This window comes from Octodon degus, unplaced genomic scaffold (assembly GCF_000260255.1).
Source record: "Octodon degus isolate 3935 unplaced genomic scaffold, OctDeg1.0 scaffold00004, whole genome shotgun sequence".
Lineage (NCBI taxonomy): Eukaryota > Metazoa > Chordata > Mammalia > Rodentia > Octodontidae > Octodon > Octodon degus.
The window spans coordinates 18,904,044-18,920,759 of record NW_004524580.1 but is presented as its reverse complement, the minus strand read 5'-3'; the positions used below and the strand labels follow the sequence as shown (position 1 = coordinate 18,920,759).

General features: G+C 35.2%; 1 long non-coding RNA gene across 1 annotated transcript; it reads left to right on the top strand.

Moving 5' to 3' along the window:
• Positions 1-10,337: 10,337 nt before the first annotated feature.
• On the top strand, positions 10,338-13,242 carry LOC111817206. Its single transcript, XR_002821457.1, has 3 exons — positions 10,338-10,440; positions 11,675-11,693; positions 13,023-13,242. It is a non-coding gene; the product is annotated as an uncharacterized LOC111817206 (long non-coding RNA).
• Positions 13,243-16,716: the final 3,474 nt, after the last annotated feature.

Below are 16,716 nucleotides of genomic sequence, written 5' to 3'. Positions count from 1 at the left end.
ACAGTAGACTGTGCTTCTCACTGTTATGACAGAAGACCATGCCCACATATAGCCCTGGGCCCACTTTTCTCTCCACTCCTCCTTCTCATTTGCTTATTTCCTTCAACTCTCCAACATTGCTTCTTTTATCAGCACACATATGCTAATACATGCTGGTCCTTTCCAACTACTCCTCAAAATAAGGAAGATCCACAAATTCCACTAAAGGTCTCCAAGTCCACATTGCTTTTCAGTGCATCTTATCATGCTGTGCTGCTTGAAATCCTCTGAAACTGTTCTCAACCTGAGAGAAATCAACATGAGCCACAAAGTGGTTTGGGATGTCTGGGCTTAAAAAGTATTCTGCAAGACCACAGTCATTGAAGTCTTCTACTTTAGCTTAAAACTCCATCCAAATTTGAATTTTATTTCATATTACAACTTTTTCTCTTTGGAAATTATCATCAATCTTGAAATCATAACAGGTACAAACAAAACAAATGGTATACATGTATGCAAAACAAATGGAGATATAAAATCAAACACAGCAAGAGAGTATGGACAAAATGCAGACCTAGTTATAAAGTTGTCGAAATGCTTTTGCGATGATGGCGCTTGTGAAATGATGACCTTAAGGAGCAAATCCATTATCTTACATTAAAAAAAAAAATTAGCTTAGTAGTCAGGGATTTTTCTCTGCAGATTATGTTTCTCTGATGACAAAGAAAATGCATTTTTAAAGATCATATTTTTTTTTATTTTAGTTTGATAATTATGCTTTTCTTCTGCAGCGTTACATGTGTTTGTGGGTGAGCCCTTACGTAGCTGCTAAAGTCATGAGGTGAGACTGTAAGCATGGCAGGAGAGATGCTGGTCCTAGTCTTCATCTTACTTGGGCAGGACAGTTGAGTGAAACTCATGTAGGGAACCTGACAAAGCCCAGCTGTGACTGGCCAGGACTATGAATATCCTAAACATGCCGTTATTTGTTGGAAACTCTGTGTTCAACTCAATAGTCACTCTCAGCACTCTCATCTCTTGATTATTGTTTTCATAATACTGTTTTGGATAACAGAACATAAACAAGTGTGACTTTTCTGGAAATGTGTTTGTTCTTCTAACAGGAGACAAGTAGGTACATATTGTAATCTCTTCTTATTTTAAATGCAGATAAGATACTTGTACTAAGGAAGCCATGAGCCAGCATGAGAAAGCATCCTAGAGTAGCAGGGTCAGTGCACTTGACATTTTTAAGCTATTTACAAATTGAAAGCATCCTCCTACCTTATGCCATTGTATTATGTAAGAAGTACGGAATGTTCCTCCCACACATGGGCAATAGAACTTCACTGAATGGTGATGAGTTTACCTCTGTCAAGTGTTTGAGAAACTTTTTACCTTGGACATGATTTAAATCAAGAATAGTGGATCTTTTTCTGGAAAAGTAGACTCTCATCTCTCTGAGTCATATGATCCTTGAGTATGGAATCAAAAGACACAGTTTCTCTGGAGTATCTTCCGTGGGGAAAGAAATAGCCCCAGTGCACACAAGACCACGAGAGGTTCAGCAGGGCATGCTCCATAGGCAAGACACAGCATGTGCCTACGCTTTGCATTACAGATGCATAGCCCTCTGCAGCAAAGGAAACATTTCCTAAGCCTTCTTACTTTCACTCCTGCATTATTCTGAGGCATTTGTATATTGCTGACTATTGAGGCAGGAAGTAGATAATGAACAAACAAGAAAACTATATCCATGCTTGATTTGGAGGGTGCGACAGGGTGCCGCTGCTTCTTTTTGATCTCTGCAATCCTGTGGTGTCTGCCTAGTAGTTCTCTCTCTCTCTCTCCCTCTCTTACTAGAATCAATAATTCATGGGCATAAAGGAGCACTCAGAAGGAAATGCTCATGGGGCATGTTCCTGAGCAAGCGTGGCATAACACTCTGCAGAGCTCTCAGAAATACCTGCTGACACTCAGTGTGTGCTCACCTTGGGAAAAGATCATCACACGCTGGGTGTTCGGAGATTACAACTTTACTGTGAATTCAAGGGCTTGTGAGTTAGTAAATCTTTGAGCTATGCATTTTTACATTTATATTTTACTTTTGAGAAAACTAAATGTAGTCACTTTTGTTTTCAACCGTAGATACTATATCTGCTCAGGAGGGAAAAATGACTACCTTGGAGAAGGCTGGTCTACCACATGCAACATTGTCAAGTCTCTCAGAACAGTTATAAAGCACAAATATAAGGAGTGACACTAATAGAATTTGCTTAATAATGCAATAAATTAATAATACTTCTGATCCATTGGTCACTTAAAGACATTTTTAGTGATGACATTAGATAAAAGGTTTTTACTATACTAGCATACATTAAAATTATAGATGTTTTCAGGTAAGCTGTAGTGTTTAAGTCAATGTCAGTATATCCAACTACTGAAATTGAATTGTCACATTTTGTCAAATTAAAATACTCATGTTTTATCAGACAGTTCTTGAAAATAAAATGGATGTAAATAAAATGAATACCATTAAATTGTTTGTGTCACCAAATAAAACAATAACTTAATTCATATATGGCATAATATTTTATTTGTTTTGAAGAATTGTTTTCTTTATTAAAGAAAATTAGCAATGTGTCACTAATATTGAAAACTTCTAGGACTTTTTTAAGAAGAAGTATATTAGCTTTGAATTCCTGCCATATTTCCTTACAAATTTGTCTAGAAAGATAGACTCAAAGCACTGCTTTTATGAAGCCTACAATTTTATCATCTCATTGACATTCTGAACAAATCAAAATCCTACCCCTTGGGGAAAGATAGTCCCAAAGTAATTTTCAGCACCTCTAATATTAGCCAATTCAGAGCCTGTGCAGATTAACATTTTCTCCTTCTGTCAAATATTTGCCCCCATATGAACATTTGCTCATACCATTTTTCCAAATGGATACCACACACATCAATAAATTTATTATAAAGAACCTAAAGCATTAGCTTGAAATATTTCAAAAAAAATGCTAGTTACAAAAATGTCACTAATTTCTGGTTTAATGAAAGGACCAGTTAATGTTTAATTGTTTGGTCAATCTTGTACACCTATATCTGGTATGCTAAAGAACTACTCTGAATATAAAAATGTATAATACCACAATCCCTGTTAATTTCCTATCATCTTGTTTGAAAATTCTGTTTCATTATGATTGCTTTGTTTTTGTTATTTTCTCTTTAAAAAATAAAAAAATATTATTTATAGATCCAACAATAAATAAATAAATAAAATTTATTGATTATTAAAAATAATTGCAATGTTCATAACTACAGCTAAAATTTTAGCAGCCCTAAAATTTGCTAAGCATTGAACTTAAAAATATAGCCCTCTTCATTTCATTAAATCTCCATCATATGTATATAAAATAGAAAGTAAATAAATAACAAAAAGTTTATAATACAATATAAGATTTTATGAAATTTCCCATTTTCTACTAACTCAGTAACAATCTCAACTTTGCTAATAAGTGGCAGAACCGAGATTTGAAATCAGAAAATCTAGTTGTAAAGTCTATTAGTCTTCATAGGTAACATGTTATAAATAATTTCATCCATAATACAAAATACTAGTAAACTACTAATTTGTTCATTCAATACAAAGACATATACTAAATTATAATTCAACACAATGTAAATTGCTGAAAACTTCTGCGAAGCTCTCGGGATGCGTAGATCCAGCCCGGCCCAGGTCCAGCAAGTGTGTGGGAGAGCTACTGGCTTCCCTGCACCTGCGGGACCTCTCTGGACCAAAACCCAGGCATGCCGCCATGTGACAGCGACACTCTGCCGCACCTTCAGGACCCCTCCAGAGCCCCTGGCCCCAAGACTGCTGAGTGAATGAGAACATCTGCAGTGCTCTCAGGACCCCCAGATACTGCCAAAGCTGAGGCCTGGCTAGTGTGTGGGAGAGCTTCTGTGATCCTCTGTGTCCCATGGGTCAGGGGCACAACAGAGGGGTACCACAGGTTCACTGTTCTACCAGAGGAGAACAACAGGTTCACTTCCAAGGGCTGTAGCAAGAAGGAGCTGAACACAACAGCTAGACCCAAGTCAGGCACATGAGGATAAACTCAAACTTAATAGATCTGCATCCAAATTTCAGTAGGCACTAAGGTTATAACTGCACCAAAACTCTACACAAAAGGTCTGAAGTCAGTGCTACACAAAATGGTAAAGAGAAGGAGCAAAATACAATCTCAGTCCTAGAGCCCACCCAGGACAAGTGCAGAGGGCACTAGCTCAGCTGAAATGTATGAATTAATAGTGTCAGAAGTAAACAAACAACAGCAGAAAGGTATAGAGGAACTCAGAGCAGAAATAATTTCTGAAATAAAAAAAGAAATCTTTGAATTCATAGCATCTGAAGTAAAGAATCAAATGCAGAAACATATGGAGGAAACACAATCTGAAAAAAATTCTGCAGTAAAAGAATTAATAACTGCTTCTAAAGGGGACATTGATTAAAAAAATAGAGATTAGAAAAATGACATATTCCTTGAGTGAGCAATAGAGGAAAGAAATAGATCCCATGAAGCCGAGTCAAACCGATATAGAATAACTTAAAATCTCAATCAGAAGCCTATAAAACCGTTTGCGTGAAAGTGAAGACAGAGTTTCAAATCTTGAAGACACAGGTGCAGCTAATGGAAAGGTAAGAAAAGATCTCTCAAAAACGACTAGGATGCAGGAAAAATTAATTCATCACCTGCAAGACCATACAAAGATGATCAATGCGAGACAGATAAGCATCAATGAGAAAGAAGGAGTCAATACAAATGGTATAAAAAGAATATGGACAGAAGTAATAACAGAAAACTTCTCAAATATGAGGAAACAATGTGACATTCAGGTAAATGAAGTATACAGAATGCCAAATAACTTCAACCCAATTAAAAACATACCAAAACATATAATAGTCAAGATCCCTGAAATCCAGCACAAGAAAAATATAATGAAAGCTGCTAGAGAAAAGAAACAGATCACATTCAAAGGAAAACCCATCAGAATTACCACCAACTTCTCTTCACAAACCATGAAAGCAAGAAGAGCATGGAACAGAGTACTTCAAGTACTCTATGAAAACAAATTCCAGCCCAGACTACTGTACCCTGCAAAACTCTCTTTCAAGTTTGATGGAGAATTGAAATACTTTCATGACAAAGAACAACTAAAAAATTTCGTGGTGACAAAGCCAACCCTACAAAGGCTACTGAAAGATGTTCCAGAGAGGGACCAAAATGATCAGAACTCCACAAATAAGAACAGAAGGAACCCACTAAATAGGGCAAACAATTAAACACAGGACAAAAAGGAGTAAGCAACAGCAGGTAAATAATATATTAATCATAAGTCAACACATTTCAATTATAACCATCTATGTAAATGGACTCAATTCACCAATTAAGAGAAAGAGACTGGCACAGTGGATTTGGAAACAAAATCCAACAATATGTTGCGTACAAGAAACACACTTAACTCATAAAGAAATCCATACAGTAGTACGTGCAGAAAAAAGCAGGCATAGCAATCCTGTTCTCAGATAGTCTCAATTTCAAACCAAGAAAAATCAAATGAAATAAAGAAGGCCACTATATTCTGGTTAGGGGAAAAATTCAAGAGGAAGAGATAACACTCATAAATATGCATGCACCAAATACCAGAGGACCCAACTATATAAGACAAATTTTAATGGACATGAAAACTCTAATATCCAATACCACAATCTTAACAGGAGACCTTAACACACCCTTATCCAAAAAAGATAGGTCAACTAGACAAAAAATTAGCAAAGAAGTAGTAGAACTGAACCAGAGCTTGGAAGAAATGGATTTGGTGGACATATACAGAGTGTTCCACCCGAACACAGCTGAATACACATTTTTCTCAGCTGCACATGGATCATTTTCTAAAATAGACCACATACTGGTCCATAGATCATGCTTAAGTATATACAATAAAACAGAAATTATCCCATGCATATTATCTGACCACACTGCAATGAAACTGGGAATAAACGACAAAAGAAATCAGAAAAATCCTAAATACATGGAAATTAAGCACCTTACTCAACAATCAATGAGTTACAGATGAAATTAAAAAAGAAATTCAACAATATCTACAATTAAATGAAAATTCAACCACAACATATTGGAATTTATGGGATGCAATGAAAACAGTTCTCAGTGGCAAATTTATAGCTGTGAACTCACACATTAGGAAAACAGAATGAGAACAAATAAACACTCTAATGCTGCACCTCCAACAACTAGAAAAGGAAGTGCAAACCAAACCCAGAGCCCAAAGATGGAAAGAAATAATGAAGATTAAAGAAGAAATTAATTCAATTGAGAAGAAGAAGACATTTCAAATAATTAACAAATCAAAAATCTGGTTCTTTGAAAGATTAAATAAAATTGTTAAGCCCCTAGCTAACCTCATCAAAAAGAAAGGAAATATTCAAATACACACAATAAGGAATGAAAAGGGTCTATTCACCAAAGACCCAGTGGAAATTCAGAAGATTATCAACAGCTACTTTGAGAATCTTTGCTCTCAGAGAATAGAAGATAGAGAAGAAATGGACAGATTCCTAGAGAGGTACAAATTACCAAAATTGAATCAAGAAGATATAATAACTTTCAATAAGCCAATAACAGTCAATGAAATATAAAATATAATAAAAGTCCTACTGACAAACCAAAGTCCAGATCCTGATGGATACACAGCAGAACTCTATAAGAAATTTATGGAAGATATAATCCCTATACTCCTCAAACTCTTCAATGAAATTGAAAAGGAAACAATTCTCCCAAAATCATTCCTCAAGGCAAGTATTATCTTGATACCAAAAGCAGGGAAAGATGCAAATAAAATAGAGAACCATAGGCCAATCTCCCTCATGAACATAGATGCAAAAATCCTCAATAAAATCCTAGCAAATAGAATACAACAAATCATCAAGAAGATCATACACCATGACCAGGTAGGATGATTCATCCCAGGAATGCAAGGATAGTTCAATATTTGAAAATCTATAAATGCAATACTATATATCAATAGAGTGAAATCTAAAAACCCATGATCATCTCCATTGATGCAGAAAAGGCTTTTGACAAAGCCCAACACTCATTCATGTTCAAAGTCCTACAGAAAATTGCAATAGATGGCCTCTATTTCAATCTGATAAAAGCCATTTATGAAAACCCAATGGTCAGCACAATTCTAAATGAGGAAAACCTGAAATCTTTTATTCTCAGATCTGGTACAATACAAGAATGTCCTTTATCACCCCTCCTCTTCAATATAGCTCTGGAATCATTAGCTACAGCCATTAGACAAGGGAGAGAAATAAAAGGAATAAGAGTAGGTAAAGAACAAGTTAAATTATCATGATTTGCACATGACATGATATTTTACTTGAAGACCCAAAAATCTTCCCCAAGAAGCTAATAGAATTGATACACAAATTCAATAGCACAGCAGGGTACAAAGTCAATACTCAAAAGTCAATGGCATACACAGATAACAAACACACTGAGAGGGAAATTAGAGAAACAATACCTTTTACAATAGCACTGAGGAAAATGAAATACCTTGGAATTAATCTAACTACAGAAGTCAAAGATCTTTTCAAGGAACATTGTAGTAATCTGAGAAAAGATATCATAGAGGATTTTAGAAAATGGAAAGATATTCCCTGCTCTTGGATAGGAAAAACCAACATTGTGAAGATGGCCATACCCCCAAAATTGTTGTACAGATTTCATGCAAGTCCTTTCAAACTACCACCAAAATACCTCCCAGACCTAGAGAAATCATTCCTAAAATTTATTTGGATCCAGAAAAGACCTAGAATAGCAAAGGCAATCCTAGCCAACAAAGACAAGGCAGGAGACATTACAATTCCTGACCTGATATTATACTACAAAGCTAGTGTGATAAACTCAGCATGGTATTGGCAATGAAATAGACCAGAGGATCAGTGGAACAGATTAGAAGGTGCAGAGGCCTCTATGAACACACTCAGCCACCTGATCTTTGACCAACGGTCCAAACACGCTTACTGGAAGAAAGACAGCCTCTTTAACAAATGGTGCTGGAAACACTGGCTCTCTGCATGCTGAAAACTAAAACTTGATGCAGGTCTATCACCATGCACTAAGCTACAGTTAAAACAGATTAAAGATCTAAACATTAAAGCAGAGACTCTAATCTCATGTGTAAAAAGTAGGAAGAACTTTTGAAGGGGTAGGCAAAGAGTTCATGAACAAAAATCAAATCTCACGGGTGATACTTGAAAGAATTAATAACTGGAAACACCTCTTATTGAGAAGTTTTTGCACATCAAAAGAAATTACCAACAAAGTAAAAAGACAACCCACAAATTTGGAAAAAATCTTGACAAATAAGCACTCGGACAAAGGTCTGCTCTCTAGAAATTATAAATAACTAAAAAACTTTAGAGCCCCTAAATTTAAAGACCCAATCCAGACAATGGCATCTGAGATGAATACACACTTCTCAGAGGATGAAATTAAAGAAGTGAATAAATATATGAAGAAATGCTCCACACCATTAACCATCCATGAAATGCAAATTAAAACAACAGTGAGATACCATCTCACCCCAGAAAGAATGACTATCATAAAGAAATCAACCAACAACAAATGTTGGAGAGGCTGTGGGGAAAAGGGAACCCTTCTCCACAGGTGGTGGGAATGTAAACTGGTCAACCATTATGGAAATCAGTGTGGAGACTCTATATACTAAGTCTGGAAATCCCGTTCAAGCCAGCTATCCCCCTACTTGGAATTTTCCTGGAGGAACTGAAAGCGTCATAACTCCTAAAGCCTCTCTCTGATTTCTCTGTCCCATAGAATGTCACCTGGCTCTAACCTTCTATAGGATTTGTATTTGTAACTATTCCTCTGCATTCTTAGTTATATCCTGTTTTGTATTGATATAAAGGTTATCTTTCATTTTCCACAAAGAAAAAGATTTCTAACATATCAGGTAACTGTACAACATTTTGTTTGATCAAATGTTTAAATAATCATTTGTAAAAATTTATATGGACCAATTTTTATTGCTTAACTTTTATAGTTAAATTCCTTTTGGAAATGTAAGATATCAACTTCTTCTGGCACAGAGCAAAACCTGGAGTGACGGAGTAGTATTGAAAATGTATGTTAATCCATTGAAATTGCAGTTTATTAGACAATTTAACATGAAAATGTGCAAATAATATAATTTATGAGCATCTTGTGGGGCAAGAAGTTATTTCCATTATGCAGAAGAGGAAACTAAGAAACAAACTGTCAGTGTTTTGATTTAGTAAAATAGACTGTGGATTCGAAGTCATATTATGCCATAATGATTGATATTTGTGGAAGTCAACATCAATCTATTTAATGTCCAGAGGCTGGGGAGATATCTTGGCTGTCTAAGCATGTGACTGTCAAGTGCAAGGACCCAGGTTCAACCACAGGCACCACATGCCATGCTGGCCCCAGAACCACAGGCACGCAGTGCCAGATACCAAACCAGGCATGGTGGCCCACGCCTGTAATCCCAGTGCTGGGGAGGCTAAACCAAGAGGATCACTATGAGTCTGAGCTGCATAGAGAAACCCTGTACCAAAAGAATAAAGAAATAAAAGATTAAAAATTATTTAACATCTGCTTTGTGGAAGTCATATTACTAAGTACTGAAATGAGTCTTTCTAAAGAACCTGGAAGTATTGAGAAAACACATTTCAAATACATATAATTTAAACATAATATAAGAAGTACATTAAGCAGACATACTTAGAGTGTCACAAAAATATGAATGATGAAACATTATACAAATGTTAAATGTTATATGTAAATTAATCCATGGGTTTACCTGTATTTAAAATATTATCTAGAAGATAATGAAGGTGTTAGGTCAACAGTAAAAGGGCCTAGAAATTAGAACTGTAACACCTATACTAGAGTGCAGAGCACAACTAGCACATGTGTGAGCTCAGTAAAGTTGCACATTTGCTTTTATCTTCACAAATTGCCATGCCAAAAAGGTGAAAACCTTTATAAAGAGAATTACATAGAGTTCTCTTCCTGATAATCTAATCAGTATGAGGAAAAGCTCAGAGAAATAATGTGACTGTGTATTGCAGAATTAACTTGACACAATATTGTCATGTTCACTTTCTGCCTCTTCATGCCCTTACTCAGACCCTGGCAAAAGGCAATTGTGAGGACACTGCTTGGATCAGAGTGTATGTTTTAGTTTCAAGTGTAAAGCAAAGAGCAGAACACTTTGTATTTGTTGTCACGATGTAGTCAGAGAAATGCTTGGCTTTTAGTGTAGCCAAACGTGAACTTCAGAAACGGCATTGCATAGACAAGTATCTGCATCCACATTCCAGTAAGTAGGCTTGCAGTGATGAGGGTGAGGTGAGAAGTGTGGGGCACAGATATGCTCCTGGAGAGACTGTGTAGAGCTGTAGAGATGCTAGGTGACTCTTGAAGCATAGAACAATATGAGCGAGCAACTAAAAAAGGAAGTTGACATGATGGTTGGCCATAAAGAGACTGGGTACGTGAGATCACACAGTACATGGGAGTCTATATTTTCTGCTTAGTTTTGCATGAATTGCTTGTACATAGGAAGACTATTTTTTAAAAATAGCCAATATAAAAGCTCTCTGTTTTGTGTCATGTTTCTTTGCCTTAGTACTATCTTATTAAAAATTATTTTAAATACATATGTGAAACCATGCTGAAGTATTAATATAATAAATTTGAGATGACTCCATGATCTGATTTAGTCTTCTCAATATATTTACTACAAACAATACAAGGTGATGAGACATATGCAAATTAGACAAATCTGATTGCATAGGCAAATTTAATTTAAATTTAAACTGAGGATTTAAAATTATTGTTGGTGGTCTTCTGGTATGGTATTTATTGTCTGCTTACACTGAACTGTTTGTAAACAGACTGTTTCTGCATCATGTTTTCAATAAAATAAAATGACATCGATGAAGCTTGTCATTCATCCATTTGTGATACAGATTTTTAAAACATCAGGATTTAAAAAAGCTTAGTTTTGTTTCTTAATCATGACCTTCACTATTCATACAACTTTGGAAAGGTCCTTATCATCCTCAAGATTCCATTTCCTCCTCTGTGCAAGATAAACAAAGAAGAGACACCCTTTATCTATATTGTAGCAATTTCTCTGGAAATTAAGAGACAGGGAAAGGGTAAGAGGGAGGGAGACAGAGAGAGAAGCAAGGAGAGTGAGGAGAGGAAGACCTACGCTTCTTGAATAATTCACGGAAAACAATGAGAAATTGTCTTTTAATTATATTTTTCTAGTGATTTTATATAATGAGACATGGGGCAAAATGTTGCGCTAAAAAAAGAAAAACAGGAACTCACTTATACCTATTACGTGAAGATCAAATTGGATGATTATCTCATAGGAATTTAATGAAAATATGCTGATCTTTAGCGGATGATCCTGTGTTAATGTCACATTAGTACTGTTCATTTTCCACTATGTTTTGGACACAACTATTTTTAATAATTTTGATATTTTATTACTTTTGTAAGAAAAATTAATTCATCACTGTGTCAATTTTTCTCTACAGAAAAACCTTGGATAATTGGGTAAGTTAATTTTATCTGAAAATATATTACACTAAAAAAACTTCTCTAGTTTTAAATGGAATAAAAACTCTGTAGGAAAAAATATTACAGAATATTGTTGAATTAGTCCAACTGCTTTACTTCAATTTTTCTTTTACTTTCCCTATGCTTCTTGCTATTTACAATGCTTATAATTTCCAGATACTGTGGCTTTTTAAAAAGTAACAATGAAGATTTTAATTAGAATTTAAATTACTCCCTAATCACTTCAACTAATTTTTAGAAAATTTATCCAACTTGAATAAAGTATATTTATTAACATCCTTGAAAAATATCCATTACAGATTTGTACCATTGTGATGAAATACAACCTGAATGAAACAGCCCCCTGGGACTTCCTTTCTCTTGATAAACAAGATGAGCTGCTTTCTTATTTCTGTGAGAAGAAGCAATGTCATTGTCAATATTTGGAGGACAATCAAGAAAGTGCTAATTTTTTTTTTTTTTTTTCAGAACCGGGGATTGAACTCATATGCTTGTGTTTGCCAGTCAAGTGCTTATCCTATTGAGCCATCTCCCCGGCCCCAAGAAAGTGCTAATTTGTTTTAGTGTTTGTACTATCTTGTTCTGATTTGCTATTATCTCAATTTTCTTTTTTAAAATGTTTGTATTTTATCAAAGTTACTTAGACACACAGTTTAATGAGTCAAATACTTTCAATAACCACGTATTTTTTTAAAAAACTGGCTGTCTCTGTACATTGATACTCAATTAATAGTCCCTGTGACAACTTCTTTCAAAATTTCCCCCAATACTTTTATTATTAGTTTATTCATCATTATATGAATGTATTAATCCTATGAAAAAAAAAACCATCATATTATCCCTCCAAACAGCAATCTTAAAGAGCTGACCATAAATATATATGATCTAGAAGCAGTACATCAGATCATGGAATTTCTAAGTATCCTTAATATTAATATTTAATGCTATATTTTCTTAGAAAATATCTACCCTAGGTGGGTTCTTAACAAATACTTAACTATATCAAATATTAATATAATGTAAACATTACCTGGTGTGCATAGGGTACTCATTTACTATTGTATGTTGTTTATTGAAGATCTGTAACATTAGTAAAACCTAAATATAGAGCATAAGAAAAGATCTATATAGAGCATGTAAAAAGATCTATAATCTGAACAATGTCAAGGCGGTAGGAAAGTCAAAGAGAATAAAGAGCATATTGCAATAGATTAATGGTTAGAAAAGGGTAAATTGCAAGATACAAAGTTTGTCTGGTGAAGATTTGTAAAGTATGACTTTTTTCTTAAATCATCTCAAACATAGACATCATGCTGAATTCTAAGAAGAAATTGTTGACCGCTTACATATGTTAGCAAAACAACTTCAGCACTATTAAGCAAAAACAAAAAGATCGGGAATGATTGAGATACAGAGCCCTGGTTGCCTACATATGTTAGACTAGAAATGAAGCAAGCCCAAGTAAGGAGATGAAGACATATGAATTGAAGCCACTTCTCAGATGAAATCAACAATACGCATGAGCCAAGGGGTAAGTGTTACTAATATTACAGCTCTCCAATAAATGCTGGAACATTAAATTTTAAAATATGAAAACAAGTTGTTTTAGAAAGCTAAAGGACAAAGACTGCATTAACTACTTCAGATTATTTTCTGAGATGCATTTCACAAAAACACTAGTGTTCAAAAAACAAAAACTCCTACATTCTTTTATCATTTAATCTTTAATTGCTTCATCAAAAAAGTGGAAGGGGGAGCTGGGGAGATAGCTCAGTAGTATAAGCACTTGCCTGGCAAGCGCAAGGGCCTGAGTTCAATCCCCAGATCTAAAAAAAAAAAAAAAAAAGTGGAAGGGTCACTCATTGCATATTGTGCTATATGCAAGACAATGTGTGGTCAATAGTTAGCCCAGGAGACAGACTGGCTATCAACAGCATGCTTATAGGTTAAAAGTAAAAGTTTTATGTGCAAATAAATAAATAAGCAAAGTAACATTTGCTAACAAAAGTAACTTTATGTAATCTATTTCAGGGGAAATTCAGCATGTGAAGTATTAACTCTCCATCTCTGTGACAAATTTCTCTTTGTTTCTTTTTGTATTGTAGAGAAGGGTTTACAGGGTGTTCACGGTCTCACTATTAGATCAGACTCATAGTGATCCACCTATTTACAGCCTCCCAAGAGTAGCGATTACAGACCTGTGCCACTACACCCAGTCTCAATTGCCATCTCAGTGCACCCCAAAGGCAAGACCAGCACTGCATGCCCGGGGATTGAACCCCCAGCTCCTGCTCCTGCTTGCAGGTGCTTTAATCCACTCAGCTATTTAGCCAGCCTCTGTGACAAAATTCTTGACACAACTTAAAAGGAGGAAATGTTGTTCTCAGCCACCTAAATTTCTTCCACTTAAAGAAATTTCTTCCATTACCTCTCAATACCACTACAAACCATCTAGCAACCTATCAGTATATAGATCTTAGGAAGGTATTAGAGATTCAAACTCTAGCATCAAGTAATAATGTCTTCAAGTACAGACTCATGATCAGAATTTTAAAGATAATAAACATTAACGGGTAAATTAGAAGGAAGAGATGAACACTCCAAGCAAAGCACACTTGTTTCCTTTATTTAAATGTTTTATGACCACAGTGAACTGAAAGTCCTGCTGATGAGCAGCTGACCCATATGCTCAGACACTTTCTGGCATGCTCCTAAAATATCTTAGTCATTTTCTCTTGCAATCAGCCCTAATTAAGAACAAAAAATTAAAGGAAGAACTGAAATATGAATAAGACTAAATGATTTATAATGACTTTTAACAGCCTGTTTTTCATATACATGAGTATGTGTCCGGGTTATTTTCTCATTGCTGGGACAAAAATACCTAACATGCACAAGCACAGGAGGAGAGATTTATTTGGTTTCACAATTGGTAGAGGTTTTAGTCTGTATAATTAGCAGGTTCGGGGCCAGGGAGATGGCTCAGTAGAATAAGAGCTTCCCTGGCAAACGCAAGGGCCTGAGTTCAATCTCCAGTTCCACAAAAATAAATAAATAAATAAATAAATAAATAAATAAATAAATAATAAATTACAACAAGTTCCCAAGCAGGGAGGCATGGCAGAAGACATGGCAGAAGAGAAACAGCTCCCGCGTGGTGGTAGGAAGCAGAGAGAGGAAGGGAGGAAAAAAAGGAGAAATACACTTTAGGCAGTGCTTTCAGTGAACTTCCTCTGTACATCACAATTGCTTGCTTGGCTATTAATTAATCAGGGGACTAAAATGCTGATGCACAGCATGCCCTGTGGTCTGACTGCCTTCCAGAAAACACACTGGTGGCACATGAGGCTTTGGGTGGCCATCCAGACATGTCTGAACACATCTGTATGTGCATGTGCACATATAGAAATTGTGGCAGAGCAGTGAGCCTGTAGACATCATACTATTTTTAAGCTATTACACCTGGAATTTCTTAATTTCAAATTATTAGAAACGTTAATTATGCATAAAACACGCTTCCCTATGTCACTGTACAGTATGGCAAGTACTGTAATCAATGATTATCAAATATAACTGATATTTATACTTGGGTTTTGTCTGAAGTTTAAAAAATATTATGAATTTAAAATACCTCATTCTTATGGTAAAATTTAGATTTATTAAACCCAACTGGGCTTCTTTCCATTTATTTCAAATGTAAAATATGAGTCATTGAGAAATTCCAAAATTGGCTTGAAAGCTCTTCTAGATAGAATAAAGGCAATAGAAAGAAAACACACAATATTCTTTTTTTGCTTTTAAACAGTTATGATGAATTATCAAATTTAAATCAGATAGAGCAAAATTCATTTGAATGGCATCCTATTTTTAAGATCTGTGATTTTTTTCTCCTAGTTTTTCTATGCCCGATAGGACTACTGAATGGCACTGAAAAAATCCTAATTTAATATTCAGTTTTAAAGAAATATGATGTGATTATTTTTGACATTGAAAATAGTCTAAAACCTATCACTAGTCAGCAAAGACACACTTTCCAGGACAACCTTAAACTTTTTTTTTTTTTTTTTTTGCGGTACCAGACATTGAACTCAGGACCCTGCACTTGCCAGGCAAGCACTTATTCTACTGAGCTATCTCCGCAGCCCTTGTAAACTGTTCTTCAGTGTTATACTTCCAATTTCCTTTCAGTTCAGCACACTGGAGAGGGGAAAACAGAATCAAGGAGACCATTGTCCACTTCTTTCATAACAAGATATGAAAATCAACAATTAAAGTAGAAGGTAAGGTCTAAAGGGGGAAATAAAGTAAGGAGGCTGGAGAACAGAAACGGCGTGGACCCTGTACTCCTGTGATCAATTCATGGATTTCCACATTGTAGCTCTGTATTAAATTCAAATCAGATTGAATTATGTTTCTTTAACAAAATCTAAACTTGTAATCATGAAACTTCAATGTCCCCACCAATATTATTTTTCAACTTATGTAACCTCATTTTGTACTTTCAAATCCTTGTTCATAGTTCATCTACTCACTCAAGGTAGCAGAAAGTCACATGGAGATAATTTTCTTAACTTAATGAATTTATAGTTTAACTAGTTATTGCACAATTAATCAGAATTACTTGAAGTTTAATGACCTTCCATGGTGTGTGTGCCGCAGCCATGAGCCTTAGAGGATGACTAGAACCAAGTTGTTTCAGTTTAAAAGCAATCTCATTCCCCTTGCCAGGCCCTAAGTCACCAAAGAAAATTTTCAATTTCCGCCCTCAAGATTTGATGAAAAATTTTCTGAGGTGGAGCAACTGTTTGGAAAAATTTTCTTTATTCTAAAAACAATGCCAATCTCTTTTTCTGAACATGGTCACATAAAAAACAGGGCCACGGTCTTATTACCATCTGAGGAAATAAAGGATACAGGTCCAGGAGATGGAAATAAACCATCTAATTTGCGTCAGCACTGAAGTTATTGATCAAACAACTCATAAACCAATTTATCTTTG